At 45.3% G+C, this 15,746-nt stretch overlaps 1 pseudogene; it reads left to right on the top strand.

Moving 5' to 3' along the window:
- The first annotated feature begins 8,871 nt into the window (after positions 1-8,871).
- On the top strand, positions 8,872-15,429 carry LOC125537514 (annotated as a pseudogene).
- Positions 15,430-15,746: the final 317 nt, after the last annotated feature.

The following is a 15,746-nucleotide window of genomic DNA, read 5'->3' as shown; positions in this document are numbered from 1 at the left end:
GGAAGGCACTGCTGCTAGGTAGTTTAGCAGTAGCGTCCTTCTCTATAGCGCGCTACTGCTAAGCCATTCCATCTCCCACCCCATCTCCTCTATCCGATCCACTCACAGTCACACACTCACTGGATCCCTCTCAATCCCCCGCGCCGGTCCTCCCCCGTCGCCCCTCCTCCCTCTGCGCCGCCGTCACCTCCTCCTCCTTGCTGGACTCGGTACCGGCCTCCTCCTCTGTCCTCCCTACATTTTGATTTAGTTGATTTAGTAGGCTAGTTGATTTAGTTGATTTAGAACATTTTGATTTAGTTGATTTAGTAGGCTAGTTGATTTAGTTGATTTAGAACATTTTGATTTAGTTGATTTACTAGGCTAGTTCATTTAGTTGATTTAGTATGCACCATTTTCATTTAGTTGATTTAGAACATTTTCATTTAGTTGATTTAGAACATTTTAATTTAGTTGATTTAGTTACTTTTTGGCAAAATGTAGGTGGTACCTTGTCATCTAATATGTTACTAGATCTTAGGATTATAATTGTCCATCAAATTGCTTCTCGCGGAAGAACTAAAAATATCTCATGCTACTTTTTTTCTTTCCTGTGAAGTGGGTCATTAATCCTTTGCTCATATTGCTTTAGGAAAAATGGCGCCACCACCACCACCACTATGTCGACTGTGCAAGTCAAGGTGCGCCAGCAGCCTTGCAACTGGCAAGCTGTTCGGCATCTACTTCCAGCCGGGTTTTTGTCATGCGGTGGTAAGAAATTTGATGAAATGTAATAACTATTTTATTTTTAGTGTTGGCATTACTGCATTGTGTCATTTTGCTTATTTTACACAGATCGTCCCATGCAATGTGAGGTTGAAATTCAACAAGCTGACAGGAGACACTGTGACATTTGAGGCTCCTAGGGGCCATACACTATGGAGGTCGAGAAAGGACGCAATACGTCGCAGATTGGAGGAGATGGATGGGCCCGTTTCGTCGCTCGCATGCGTCTTACTGGTGGTGAGTTGATCAGCTTCTCCTTCAAAGCAGAAAGACCCAAGCTGGCTGTCATTTATCTCAACCTGGTGGAAGATGACGAAGATGACGAAGATGATGAAGATAATGAGGACCCACTCGATGAAGATGATGGGGACCCACTTCATGAAGCCATCATAGCTCAAAGAACAAGGCTGAGCGAGGAGGAGGTGTCCAACCTGTGGGACATAATTATGCCACATGCTGACTTTGTCGGGGTGCCATTCGTGACCCGCCTGACAAATACCATGGTTGATCGACATGATATGGTATGTTATACTTACAAATGCAAATTATCCGATGAAATACTTAGTGTACAGTCCAATGATATGGTATGTTGTGTGGAATCTAGTCGATGATATGTTTTAGTGTAGAGTTCGATCACATGCTTATTAGTGTAGAATCTAAGGAAACTATTAATAGTGTAGATAATCCATGTGTACTTATTTGCGAGGCTATTTATTAATTGAAATGTTTTTCTTATTCAGAAATTGGCAAAGACATATCTGTGAGTTATGGTATCGAGCCTGATGAAGAAGGCTCAGCTGGACTACGCCTTACTGCAAGGGGCTCCGTCACAACCTGTACTTACCACATGGACACGGAAGGTCACACACACTTAAACTCGGTTGGGTGGAAGAAATTCCTCGATGGCAAGAATCTTCGTGTTGGACAGGCCATCCTAATTACTATCAGGAACACCAACCGCCCAGGCTTGAGGATGATGATTGTCTTTGATATCATCTAGAACTACATATGTGTGTGTGGCTATATCATCTAGAACTACATATGATGATCGTCGTCGATATCATCTTGAACTACATATGATGATCGCCATAGATATGACCTTGTACTGCTTGAGGATGCATGTTGACTATGCATTAAATTGTTATCTAGTACTCCCCTCGTTCCAAATTACTCGTTGTGGTTTGAACTAAAACCACGACGAGTAATTTGGAACGAAGGGAGTACTACCTAGTAACGGTTTATGAATTTGATATCTACTAGCAGTACCTAGTATCTAGTATCTAAAAGGGAAACTGAAAGGGAAAGGGGTACGGGGGGGAAATTATGAAAGATATAGCAGTAGCGAGGGACTGTGAAATCGCTATAGCTAAGTAATAGTAGCGTGTTCATAAAAAGCGCTGCTGATATCGTCAACTGTAGTAGCGCGGGTAAGGACCGCGCTACTACTATAAGATAGCTATAGCGCCTTATTAGTAGGGCGGCCACCCGCGCTGCTGCTAGCCTCAAAACCCGCGCTACTACTAGGGTTTTCCCTAGTAGTGTAGTATCATTAAACAAGGCATGGCGCAAAATAGCAATATCAGGAGCTAAGGTTCCCACAGTTCCCGCGACCAATTAAGCATCTACTAGCAAATATTGCGAAGTAACGTAAAACAGGAAAATGTATGCTAGTGATTCTCGCACCGAAAACTTTCCTCGTTTCCCCTATAGTAATCATATCAATAAATCCCTCCACATCATTACGATGTGGTTCCTCTATGCTGCCCTCAAAGGGTATCAAACAGACCCGGCAAAAATCATAAAGTGACATCTCCTTATGCACATCATATAAATAAAATTCCACCGAAGGTGGTGATCTCCTAGCATGGAAATGAAAATTTTGCACAAAGATATTGGTGAGTAAGAGATACTGTTCACGCTGGTCGTGGAGGAAGGTGGTAAGGCCTGCATTCTCAGCCAAATGATAAAATCTTCATGAATCTCGGCCTCTTTCAAGAACTCATCACAAGGCCATTCACATGGCCCAACCTCTGCAGTACGAGGGATATTATACTTGGGCTTCTTGTTCTCTTCATCTTGCTTATCCTTCGAGCTTCGGCTCGATGAGCCCCTAAAAATCTCTTCATCTTTTTCTAAAAATTTCTGAAATTTTTAGTAACTTAAAATGAAACTGAACCAAACTCAACAAAATTGATAGAAACTACTCCTACAAGTGCCTAGACGCTATATCATGCATTAAAACTACTTTTGACCATATAAATTTGACATGCAAGCTCAAGAACAAGTTCACCTAAGCAGCAAAAATTCGCAATGAATAAAGCACTAGAACAAAAACTAATTGGACCATAGGAGGAGTCACATACCAAAGAACAATCCCCCAAAGCAGTTTTGTGAATGGAGCATTGAGCAATGAGATCGAAAATGGCAGCAAGATGAGCAAGAACTCAGGTTTGAGCTGGTTGGTGATTTTTTGGGAGGAAGAAGGAGTGTGTGGTGGCTGGAATAAGTGGAGGGGACCCACGTAGGGGTCCACGAGGCAGGGGCATGCCTAGGGGGTGGGCGCACCCTCCACCCTCGTGGGCACGTGGCTGCTCCCCCTGCTGTGTTTTCAGTGCCAGATATTCTCAAATATTCTAGAAAAAATCATATTTAAATTTCAGGGCATTTGGAGAACTTTTATTTTCGGGGTATTTTTTATTGCTTGGATAATTCAGAAAATAGACAGAAAAATACTATTTTTGCTTTATTTAATATAAATATCAGAAAGTGAAAAGAGGGCACAGAGAGTTGTGATTTCTAAATTCATCCATCTCATGCTCATCAAAAGAAATCCACTAACAAGGTTGATCAGGTCTTGTTAACAAACTCATTTCGAATAACATGAAACCGGAGAATTTTCGAATAACACTAGGTTACCTCAACGGGGATATGCATGTCCCCAAAAATAAGAATATCATATTTCTTCTTGACAGTAGGAAGAGGAAATTCAAAACCTCCAATAGTGATTGTTGAAATTTTTCCAATAGAATTGATACTGTGGACTTGAGGTTGTTTCCTCAGAAAGTGTACCGTATGCTCATTACCATTAACATGAAAAGTGACATTGCCTTTGGTGCAATCAATAACAGCCCATGCAGTATTCAAAAAGGGTCTTCCAAGAATAATAGACATATTATCGTCCTCGGGAATATCAAGAATAACAAAGCCCGTTAAAATGGTAACGTTTGCAACCACAAGAGGCACATCTTCACAAATACCAACAAGTATAGCAGTTGATTTATCAGCCATTTGCAAAGATATTTCAGTAGGTGTCAACTTATTCAAATCAAGTCTACGATATAAAGAGAGAGGCATAACACTAACACCGGCTCCAAGATCACATAAAGTAGTTTTAACATAGTTTCTTTTAATGGAGCATGGTATAGTTGGTACTCCTGGATCTCCAAGTTTCTTTGGTATTCCACCCTTAAAAGTGTAATTAGCAAGCATGGTGGAAATTTCAGCTTTCGGTATCTTCCTTTTATTAGTAACAATATCTTTCATGTACTTAGCATAAGGGTTCATTTTAATCATATCAGTCAAATGCATACACAAAAAGATAGGTCTAATCATTTCAGCAAAGCGCTCAAAATCCTCATCAACCTTTTTCTTGGATGGTTTAGGAGGAAAAGGCATGGGTTTCTGAACCCATGGTTCTCTTTCTTTACCGTGATTCCTAGCAACAAAGTCTCTGTTATCATAACGTTGATTCTTTGATTATGGGTTATCAAGATCAACAACAGGTCCAATCTCTACATCATTATCATTGCTAGATTGAGCATCAACATGAACATCATCATTAACATTATCACTAGGTTCATGTTCATTACCAGATTGTGTTTCAGCATCAGAAATAGAAATATTATTGGGATTCTCAGGTGTGTCAATAACAGGTTCACTAGAAGCATGCAAAGTATTATCATTTTTCTTTTTCTTCCTTTTAGAAGGACTAGGTGCATCAATATTAATTCTCTGAGAATCTTGCTCAATTCTCTTAGGATGGCCCTCAGGATACAAAGGTTCCTGAGTCATTTTACCGCCTCTAGTCATAACTCTAACAACATATCATTCTTCTTATTATTTAATTCACTGAGCAAATCATTCTGAGCTTTAAGCACTTGTTCTACTTCAGTGGTAACCATAGAAGCATGTTTACTAATAAGTTTAAGTTCACATTTAACATTAGCCATATAATCACCCAAGTGTTCAAGCATATCAGCATTGTGTTTCAATTGTCTACCAACATAAGCATTGAAGTTTTCTTGTTTAACCATAAAGTCATCAAACTCATCTAAGCATGGGCTAGCAAACTTAGTAAATGGGATTTCACATTTATCGAATCTATAGAGAGAATTTATCTTCACTACCTGTGTCGGGTTATCAAGACCATGTGTTTCTTCAACAGACGGCAAATTAAGACCATGTATTTCTTCAATAGGTGGTAAATTCTTAACATCTTCAGTTTTAATACCTTTTTCTTTCATAGTTTTCTTTGCCTCTTGCATATCTTCAGGACTGAGAAACAGAATACCACTTTTCTTCGGAGTTGGCTTCAGAATTGGTTCAGGAAGTGTCGAATCATTTTCATTACTCAATATATTATTCAATAGCAATTCAGCTTGATCAATAGTTCTTTCCCTGAAAACACATCCAGCACAACTATCCAGGTGGTCTTTGGAAGCATCAGTTAGTCCATTATAAAAGATATCAAGTATTTCATTTTTCTTGAGAGGATGATCAGGCAAAGCACTAAGTAATCGGAGAAGCCTCCCCCAAGCTTGTGGGAGACTCTCTTCTTCAATTTGCACAAAATTATATATTTCCCTTAAGTCAGCTTGTTTATTATGAGCAGGGAAATATTTAGCGGAGAAGTAATAAATCATATCCTAGGGACTACGCACACAACCAGGATCAAGAGAATTAAACCATGTCTTAGCATCACCCTTTAATGAGAACGGAAACAACTTAAGGATAAAGTAATAGCGAGTTTTATCATCATTAGTGAATAGGGTGGCTATATCATTTAATTTAGTAAGATGTGCCACAACAGTTTCAGATTCGTAGCCATAAAAAGGATCAGATTCAACCAAGGTAATTAACTCAGTATCGACGGAGAAATCATAATCTTTATCAGTAATAAAGATAGGTGAAGTAGAAAAAGCAGGGTCATATTTCATTCTAGCATTCAAAGACTTTTCTTTAAGCTTAGCTAATAATTTCTTAAGATCAGATATATCATAGCAAGCTAAGAAGTCTCTAGCAGTTTCTTCATCCATAACATAACCCTCGGGACCAACAGACAATTCATATCTAGGGGGAGAATCTTCATCATCACTTTCATCAATATTATCAGTTTCAATAATTTCATTCTCTCAAGTTGTTCATCAAGAAATTCACCTAGTGGCACAGTATCATCATGCATAGAAGTAGTTTCATCATAAGTATCATGCAAAGCAGAAGTGGCATCATCAATAACATGCGACCTATCGGAATCAATAGCATGTGTAGGTGTTGCAACTTTACTCAAAACAGAAGGTGAATCAAGTGCAGAGCTAGATGGCAGTTCCTTACCTTCCCTCGTAGTTGAGGAAAAAATCTTGGATATTTGATCTTTCAAGTTCTTCATAATGATAAGCAGATATAAATCCCAAGTGACTCAAAGAATAGAGTTATGCTCCCCGGCAACAGCGCCAGAAAATAGTCTTGATAACCCACAAGTATAGGGGATCGCAATAGTTTTTGAGGGTAGAGTATTCAACCCAAATTTATTGATTCAACACAAGGGGATCCAAAGAATATTCTCAAGTATTAGCAGCTGAGTTGTCAATTCAACCACACCTGAAAACTTAATATCTGCAGCAAAGTGTTTAGTAGCAAAGTAATAGGATAGTAGTGGTAACGGTAGCAAAAGTAATATTTTTGGGTTTTGTAGTGATTGTAACAGTAGCAACGGAAAATTAAATAAGCGAAGAACAATATATGAAAAGCTTGTAGGCATTGGATCAGTGATGGATAATTATATTGGATGCAATCGATCATGCAACAGTTATAATATAGGGTGACACAGAACTAGCTCCAGTTCGACAATGTAATGTAGGCATGTATTCTGAATATATTCATACGTGCTTATGGAAAAGAACTTGCATGACATCTTTTGTCCTACCCTCCCATGGCAGCGGGGTCCTATTGGAAACTAGGGGATATTAAGGCCTCCTTTTAATAGAGTACTGGACCAAAGCATTAACACATAGTGAATACATGAACTCCTCAAACTACGGTCATCACCGGTAATGGTCCTGATTATTGTCACTTCGGGGTTAACGGATCATAACACATAGTAGGTGACTATAGACTTGCAAGATAGGATCAACAACTCACATATATTCATGAAAACATAATAGGTTCAGATCTGAAATCATGGCACTCTGGCCCTAGTGACAAGCACTAAGCATAGCAACATCATAGCAACATCAATCTCAGAACATATTGGATACTAGGGATCAAACCCTAACAAAACTAACTCGATTACATGATAAATCTCATCCAACCCATCACCATCTAGCAAGCCTACTATGGAATTACTCATGCACAGTGGTGAGCATCATGAAATCGGTGATGGAGGAAGGTTGATGATGACGATGGCGACGGATTCCCCTCTCTGGAGCCCCTAAAAGACTCTAGATCAGCCCTCCCGAGAGAGTTTAGGGCTTGGCGGCGCTCCATATCGTAAATTGCGGTGAATCCTTTTCTCTGATTTTTTTTCTCCCCGAACAAGAATATATGGAGTTGGAGTTGAGGTTGGTGGAGCGTCAGGGGGCCCACGAGGCAGGGGCGCGCCCCCCGCCCTCGTGGATAGGGTGTGGGCCCCCTGACATGGATTCTTCTTCCAGTATTTTTTATATATTCCAAAAGTAATCTCCGTTGATTTTCAGGTCATTCCGAGACCTTTTATTTCTGCACAAATATAACACCATGGCAATTCTGCTGAAAACAGCATCAGTCTGGATTAGTTCCATTCAAATCATGCAAGTTAGAGTCCAAAACAAGGGCAAAAGTGTTTGGAAAAGTAGATACTACGAAGACATATCAGTACCTTGTTTTCTACTAGTGGGGCGAGTCTGGCGCATCGACAGTGATCAACCTTTCGCCGTCATCGGAGGAGGAGTTCACCTCCGATCAAGAGGGGACCCTGGCGTATTGGAACACAGTCGACACCGACTATTTGTCGGACGAGTAGAGTAGTTGTGATCTTTTATGTTTGATCAAAGTAGTATGGTGAAGTTTGTGTTTAAGGTTTAAATCTATACAATGTGTAGATGTTTGGTTGAATTGATTTATGCAATACGCTTTCAACAACAATAATTTGTTTTTAGGGCATCTACTGAAGTTGGAAGTCTTTGGTATTGTTTGAAAACAGTTTTATATGTTGCAAAATTTACTTGAGCCACCTTTTGGTGCCCTATTATAGGGCACCTATTGGAGATGCTCCAAAGGAATAAGTGTAGAAAAGAAGAACACGAAGTAGGATGAATGTACAATTGTATTTGATCTTCGGAATGTGCATTTATACTATAAGCATTATATATGTTCAAAGAGCACGGTTTCATAAGTCATGCAAGCGACAGAATTGCGCGGGATATTCAGCTATACACCATGTTCAGTAGCGGGAAAATGCATTGTATTCGAAGAAGGCAGCCCTTGAAAACGGTCTAATTCAAACACGATACATACTACGCGTGCAATTTTGGCACGTGAATCGAAATTGATATTTCGTGCGCGTACACATTCGCTTGCGTGTTTCTTTCCGCATTACTATATAGTAACAGATGGCACCTTCTTAACCCTAGCGTTAAAGGTTGCCAAACTTGTTGCGTTTCTTTCCGCATATAACATAGTGGGGCCTCCTTACAGTTAAAGGTTACCAAACTAGCTTTGTTTCTAACTTCCTATATAAGGGGAGCAATGTCGACGGGGAAATGCACCAGACACTCTCCTTAACGGTTTCACCGGTCCCTCCCCTCTCCAATCACCATTCTCCACCTGGGAAGCAATCCTACTTACGTGCTCATGGCCTCCACTGGCGCTGATGAGTCGAGCAACGTCATGACGAGCGGCGGCTCCACCTACCGCCACGACGACTGCACGGGCTCTGAGTCCGGCGGGGCGGGCAGCCGTCCGTCGCCCCTGTTAGTTCCCAGATCAAAACGTGAAGTAGTTAGCTTAGGAAAATAAGGACAGAGACCATGGTTTTGCTGCTGCCCAAATTCGCAGCTTTTCAATCTCGTTTCCTTTACTTTATATATATGGCTCAATTAACCGACCTCACATCCAACACGGCCTTCTAACTTGCCCAACACGACGTGACCTAGACCACAAGTCAATCTGGTTTAGGACTCTACTTAACTCCTAGAGATTGGATGGAAAACGACTAAGGAATCACCTTATACTTCGTCTATCCTGTACAGACTCGGACGAACTCGATTTAGCCTAATATAGCATGTGTTGTAACTCACATTCACCCCCCTAAGCACAAATGCTACTACTTAATAGCCATGACTCTCTTCTGGCGCATCTCCTGAAACTTCAGTCTTCCCAACGACTTCTTTAGTATATCTGCGAGTTGATCTTTAGTGCTGACATAATCCACCTCCACCTTGCCTTCTTCTACACATTCTCTGATGTAATGGTACCTTATATCAATGTGCTTGCTGCGATCATGATGAACGGGGGTTTTGAACAGTGATATTGTGGATTTGTTATCAACTCTAAGCTTTACTTGTTCTGGCTGCTGGTTCGTCAAATCAGCAAGGAGTCTACTGAGCCACACTCCCTGACACGCCGTTGTCGCCGCTGCAATGTATTCGGCTTCACAAGATGAGAGGGCAACCACCTTTTGCTTCTGCGATAACCAAGTGATCAGATTTTCTCCCAGAAAGTATGCAACGCCCGATGTACTCTTTCGGTCATCTACATCCCCTGCCAAGTCACTATCGCTATAGCCCACTAGAAGTGATTTGTCTTCCTTCTTCCTCTTGTACTTGCAGCCATACTTCAGAGTCCCTTTCACATATCTCAAAATCTGTTTCACAACAGTCAAATGCTCAGTGGTAGGGTTCTCCATGTACCTGCTTACTATGCCAACCGAGTATGCCAAATCTGGCTTAGTGTTCAAAAGATATCGTAAACTTCCGACAATACTTCGGTACTCGGTTGAATCAACAGTCGGCACCTTTCTCCTCTTGCTCAACTCCAGCCTCGCCTCCATAGGCGTTTGTGAAGGATTACAATCCTCCATGCCACAATTCTGCAAGATCTTCAAGGCATATGCCTCCTGGCACAACGTGATCCCGTCTTTACTTTGACGCACCTCGATCCCGAGGTAATAGCTTAACAAGCCCAGATCACTCATTTTAAATAATTCATTCATTTGCTTCTCCAACCTTCCAATTTCCCTTTCATTAGCTCCTGTGATCAAGATATCATCTACATACACGCCAATAAGGAGACAGTCTGAACCGGTGCCTCTCTTGTACATAGCGTGCTCAAGCGGACACTTCACAAAACCGAGTGAAATCAAGGTGCTATCAAGTTTGGTATTCCATGCCCTAGGTGCCTGTCGCAAGTCATACAAAGCTTTATGCAATTTGAATACTTTATGCTCTTCTCCCTTCTTGATAAAACCAGTGGGCTGCTTCACGTACACTTCTTCCTCTAGTTCTCCATTCAGAAACGCAGACTTCACATCCATATGGTGTAAAAACCAAGCTTCTTGGGCTGCTAGAGCAATCAACAACCGTACTGATTCCATTCGTGCAACTGGAGCAAATACTTCTTCAAAATCTACACCCTGCTGCTAGACATATCCTTTGGCTACCAAACGAGCCTTATGCTTCACCACGGCACCCTCTGAGTCCTTTTTAACTTTGAAGACCCACTTGAGACCTATTGTTTTGTGCCCATCAGGAAGATTAACAAGACTCCATGTGTCATTATCCTGGATTGAACCAAGCTCGTCATCCATAGCTTTACGCCATGATTCTTCTTCATTCGCCTCCTCGAACGTGGTTGGTTCTTCTGTGATGAGTAGAACTCCCTTCTGACCTTTTTCATCCTCACTGGATTGATCTTCCGAAGAGCCTCCATAGGGTAGAGATCTAGGACTCGCCGGAGTTTCACCGCGTTGCTGCTCTTCCCGGAGTCCGCTCAGGGGACCCAGCCACCGTGCTTTGTCCCACTGAACTTGGAGAGTCTTCATCTACTGTTGTGGACATTGTTGGCTGCTGCGTGTCGACCGTGGCACTAGGTGCTGCACCACCAGTAGCTGATCCTGTGTCGCCGTCTTCAGTCCACCATGGATCGTCCACCCACGGTGAGGAGCAGCTCGGCGACCCATAACTTGGCACTTTTGTTTGTGCTGATGGAGTAGCCGGTGCACCGTCACCTAGGTCGTCGTCGTCGTCGACATCATGGCCATCTCCTTGCCCATCGTCGTCATGGTCATGGCCTGCATGGTTGATGTGATTATATGTCACAACGAAAATATCATCACCTTGCATGGGGCAATCTGCTACTACTGCGTCGTCCCAATTCCATGCCTTTTCTTCATCAAATACTAAGTCACGTGACACTTGCACTTTCTTCGTCATGGGATTGTAGACTCGATATGCTTTGGACCCGGCCTCATAACCGAGTAGGATAGTTGGTGAGCTCCTGTCTGCCAACTTGCCAACATGCCCTCCCACGGTCTTCACATGTGCTATGCACCCGAACGTGCAGAGGTGATCGATTGTGGGTTTTTTGCCGCACCATGCTTCATACGGCGTTCTTCCAACAACACTCTTCGTCGGAGCTCTATTGAGTAAATACACTGTGGTAGTCACGGCTTCTCCCCAGAATTTTCCTGGCAATTTCTTGCTTTTCAGCATACTTCTTGCCATTGCAACTATGGTCTGATTTCTGCGCTCCACAACGCCGTTTTGCTGCGGAGTATAGGGTGCCGTCAAGTACCGCTTAATGCCATGTTTCTCACAGTATACCTTTAACTCATTAGAGTTAAATTCCCCACCACGATCTGTACGTAACGCTTTCAGCTTCTCTTCTGACTCCACTTCAGCGGCAGTCTTGATTTTCCTGAAAGCTTCCAAAGCCTCATCTTTGGTCTTCAGTAGTACTAGCCACATGTACCGACTGAAATCATCAACAATCAGCAAGAAATACTTCTTCCCTGCAGGAGTCGCTGGTGTGATTGGTCCACACAAGTCACCATGAACAAGCTCCAGTACCTTCGAAGCTCTAAACTTTGCCTCCCTCGGGAACGCGGCTCGCCGCTGCTTGCCAACAAGGCAGCCATTGCACAGCTGATCAACATGATCTATACATGGCAGCCCTCGTACCATATTCTTCTGGCCGAGCTGCCGTAGGGCATGAAAATTAAGATGCCCATAGCGTGAGTGCCACCTCCAAGCTTCTTCATCAAAGTTTACCAACAGACACACCGGATCAGCACGGTCTAGGTTCAAAACATACAGCCTGTTCCTCGACCGCTTCACACGCATCATCAGTTTTCTCTCGCGATCATACCCCCATAGGTATCCATCCTCGAGCACAATTTTACACCCACGCTCCTCAAGCTGTCCTAGACTTATAATGTTTGTCTTTAGATGGGGGATGTAATACACATCTGTAAGCACCTTGTGCTCACCACTCTTTGACTCGAAGATGACAGTCCCTTTACCTTTGATTGGGACCGTCGTGCCATCGCCAAACCTGACTGTTCCGTTGACTGCTGCACTCAACTCAAAGAACTGCGCACTGTCCCCTGTCATATGGTTGCTAGCGCCTGTGTCCAAGTACCAAACATTGCCGGCCCTCTTCTCTTCTTCCTCGTGGAGATATACTTTTTTTTCCACAAGTGTGACGGTCTCGACTTCCTCTGGCTACGTGTCATCCTCCGTGTACTCGCATATCTCACATAACAGGAGGTTCGCCGGATCTTCATCCTTGTCGCCTTTCTTGGCAACATATGCCCGCTCCTTTACGGGTTTCCGGAACTCCGACTTGAAGTGCCCCATCAGGCCACAATTGTGGCACTTTATCTTGTGCTTGTCGAATTTCCTTTTCTTTGGAGCACCGTCGGCACCGGTGCCCTTCTTGTTCTGATCTCGTGGTGCCCAGTCCTGCTTCGAGCCGCTGCCGGATGCCTCGCTGCCTCCCTTCTTTTCCCTTAAGCTTAGTGCTTGCCACTGTGCCAGGGTGAGCATTACTTGCTCATCATGCTTCGCATCTCCTTGGCTGTAACGCATACGTTCGTCGTGCGCCTTGTAGCGCCCGACTAGGTCGTCGATACTAAGCGTCGCCAAATTGACGCACTGCTCAATTGCAGTCACGATCTGCATATACCGAGGAGGCGCAGCGCGCAAGAATCTCCGGACAACGGATGTTTCAGTCAGATTTTCACCAAGCGCACGAATTCCGTTGACAAGTGTGACCACCCGTGACGCGAACGCATCTACGGTTTCATCATCAGCCATCACCAGTGTCTCGTAACTCCTCATCATAGTTTGCAGGTTGTCCTGCTTCACACGAGCATGCCCCTCGTACAGAACCTTCAGGGCGTCCCATGCTTCTTTGGCTGTTTCCTTTGAGATCAGATGCTGCAAGACATCCATTGGCATCACAGAGTAAATTGCTGATGCTGTCTGTCTATCCTTGCGATGTTCTGCTCCATCTTTCTTGAAAGCATCACCGCCGGGATCGACGGCGTCCCACAACTCATTGGCTCAGAGGGCGCACTCCATCAAGACCTGCCAGACCTTGAAATTCTCACGATCGAATCATGGGTACTGCGACCCGGGCACTGCAAGTAATTTAGCGGCGCCGGACGCTTCTGCTGGGCTCTTCGTCTTGTCCCCCATCGCTGATGCAGGCTGCTTTTGGACGAGTTCCTCCTGTCCTGGGCGTGTTCTTTCCGCCCTGGATGAGTTCCTCCCGTCCTGGACGAGTACCTTCCGCCCCGGACCGCACGATCCTCGTCGATGAGTTCCTTCCGCCGAGAAGATACGTACATGCTGGCTGCTTCCACGCCGAAACTCTGATTACCAATTGTTAGTTCCCAGATCAAAACGTGAAGTAGCTAGCTTAGGAAAATAAGGACAGAGATGATGGTTTTGGTGCTGCCCAAATTCACAGCTTTTCAATCTCGTTTCCTTTACTTTATATATATGGCTCAATGAACCGACCTCACGTCCAACACGGCCTTCTAACTTGCCCAACACGACGTGATCCAGACCACAAGTCAATCTGGTTTAGGATTCTACTTAACTCCTAGAGATTGGATGGAAAACGACTAAGGAATCACCTTATACTTCGGCTATCCTGTACAGACTCGGACGAACTCGATTTAGCCTAATAGCATGTGCTGTAACTCACAGCCCCAACACAAGCGTGTACGCGCCCCGGCGATCTCCTCTTCGGACACGTCCCGTTCGTCCCCGCCGGCTCTGCAGGTCCGTCCTCTCCTCAACACCATCACCAACGCTGCACTAGGCAGCACTACGATCCGGCAACGACATGGAAGCCCCAGCCTGTTGTTGAGAGCCCGGTTTTCAAGAACACAACGATAGTAAATATGATGAGGCACATGAACTACGAGGTCGGGTCCGGCTCTGGCCTCGGCAAGCACGGCCAGGGCATCACATCTCCTGTGAAGGTGGTGAAGCGGCCAGAGAACGCTGGTTTCGGTACGGTCGGCGCCGAGGGAGAAGGATCATACGACAACGGACTTCCCAACAAGGTCCCGGAAACCTTGCCGACCAAATGGGGAGCTGACCAGTGCGCGGACGAAATCTCTCAAGCGGTCTACAACGACTGGGAGATGGGCGACGCCGACGGATCGCGGCAGCAAGGCCGGGAGTTCTGCGAGAAAATCCTCGCTGAAGTGCGGGAGCTGCAAGATGATGCCCTGGACGACGGCGAGCATATGGTGGTGGACGCGGCGGAGGTGATCATCACGGTCGTGACGCTGGTGCACGAGAAAAGTGCATCGGGAGAGCTGACGGCGGGCGACCTCATCTTGGAGTTTTCAAGGCTGAGGAAGAAGTTCCCGGAGGAGTACCAGACGTACTGCCTCGCGAACATGGCGGGCGTGCTCGTGGCGCCGCTCATTCGCCCGGTGCTCCAAAGGTGGCAGCCTCTATGGGACCCGGCCATGTGGCTAGACGTGTTCGTCTTCCTGAAGAATTCACTGGACGACGGGTCGGCCATGTCGCCGTACGCGGAGCTCGTCTACGACACGGTGGTTCCGGCTATCCAGGCATCGGAGTTCAAGGCCACGGACTCCGAGCGGATGCGCCGCTTCCTGGCGCAGTGGAAGGACACGCTGCCTCCTTCCGCCGTGCAGCGCATCCTCGTAGAGCTCGTCATGCCGGAGCTGACCTCCGAAGTGGAGTCATGGGACCCGCGGGATGCCTGGCAGGCCGACTGCTGTCACCTCCTGCTTCGCCCGTGGATGCCGCTCGCCGGTCCACTGCTGGAGAGCCTGTGCGTCACCGTGAGAAGCAAGCTCGAGAAGGTGCTGCGGGAATGGGACGACGACAGCCACGCCTTGCTCTCCAAGTCCAACCTTAACCTGGTGGCGCCCTGGAAGAGGAAGACCATGTTCAGCCCGGCGAGCTGGGAGGAGTTCGTCGACGGGATCGGCGTCGTGCGGCACCTGGAACAGCGCCTGCGGAGCCTCCGGATCACGCCGCCGAAGCAGAATGACGACGCGTTCTGTGAGGTGATCATGAAGTGGGCGCCGCTCGCGCGGGCGGAGGACATGGTGCGGCTCATGGAGGCCGAGTTTTTCGGCAGGTGGCGGCACGCGCTCCGTCACTGGCTGCTGGCCGCGAAACCCGCCACCAGAGAAGCCGTCGAGTGGTGCAACGGGTGGGGACGCGCCTTCA

Source organism: Triticum urartu, chromosome 2, assembly GCF_003073215.2.
Source record: "Triticum urartu cultivar G1812 chromosome 2, Tu2.1, whole genome shotgun sequence".
In the NCBI taxonomy this organism is placed as follows: Eukaryota; Viridiplantae; Streptophyta; class Magnoliopsida; order Poales; family Poaceae; genus Triticum; species Triticum urartu.
This window is presented reverse-complemented; position numbering and strand designations above follow the sequence as displayed.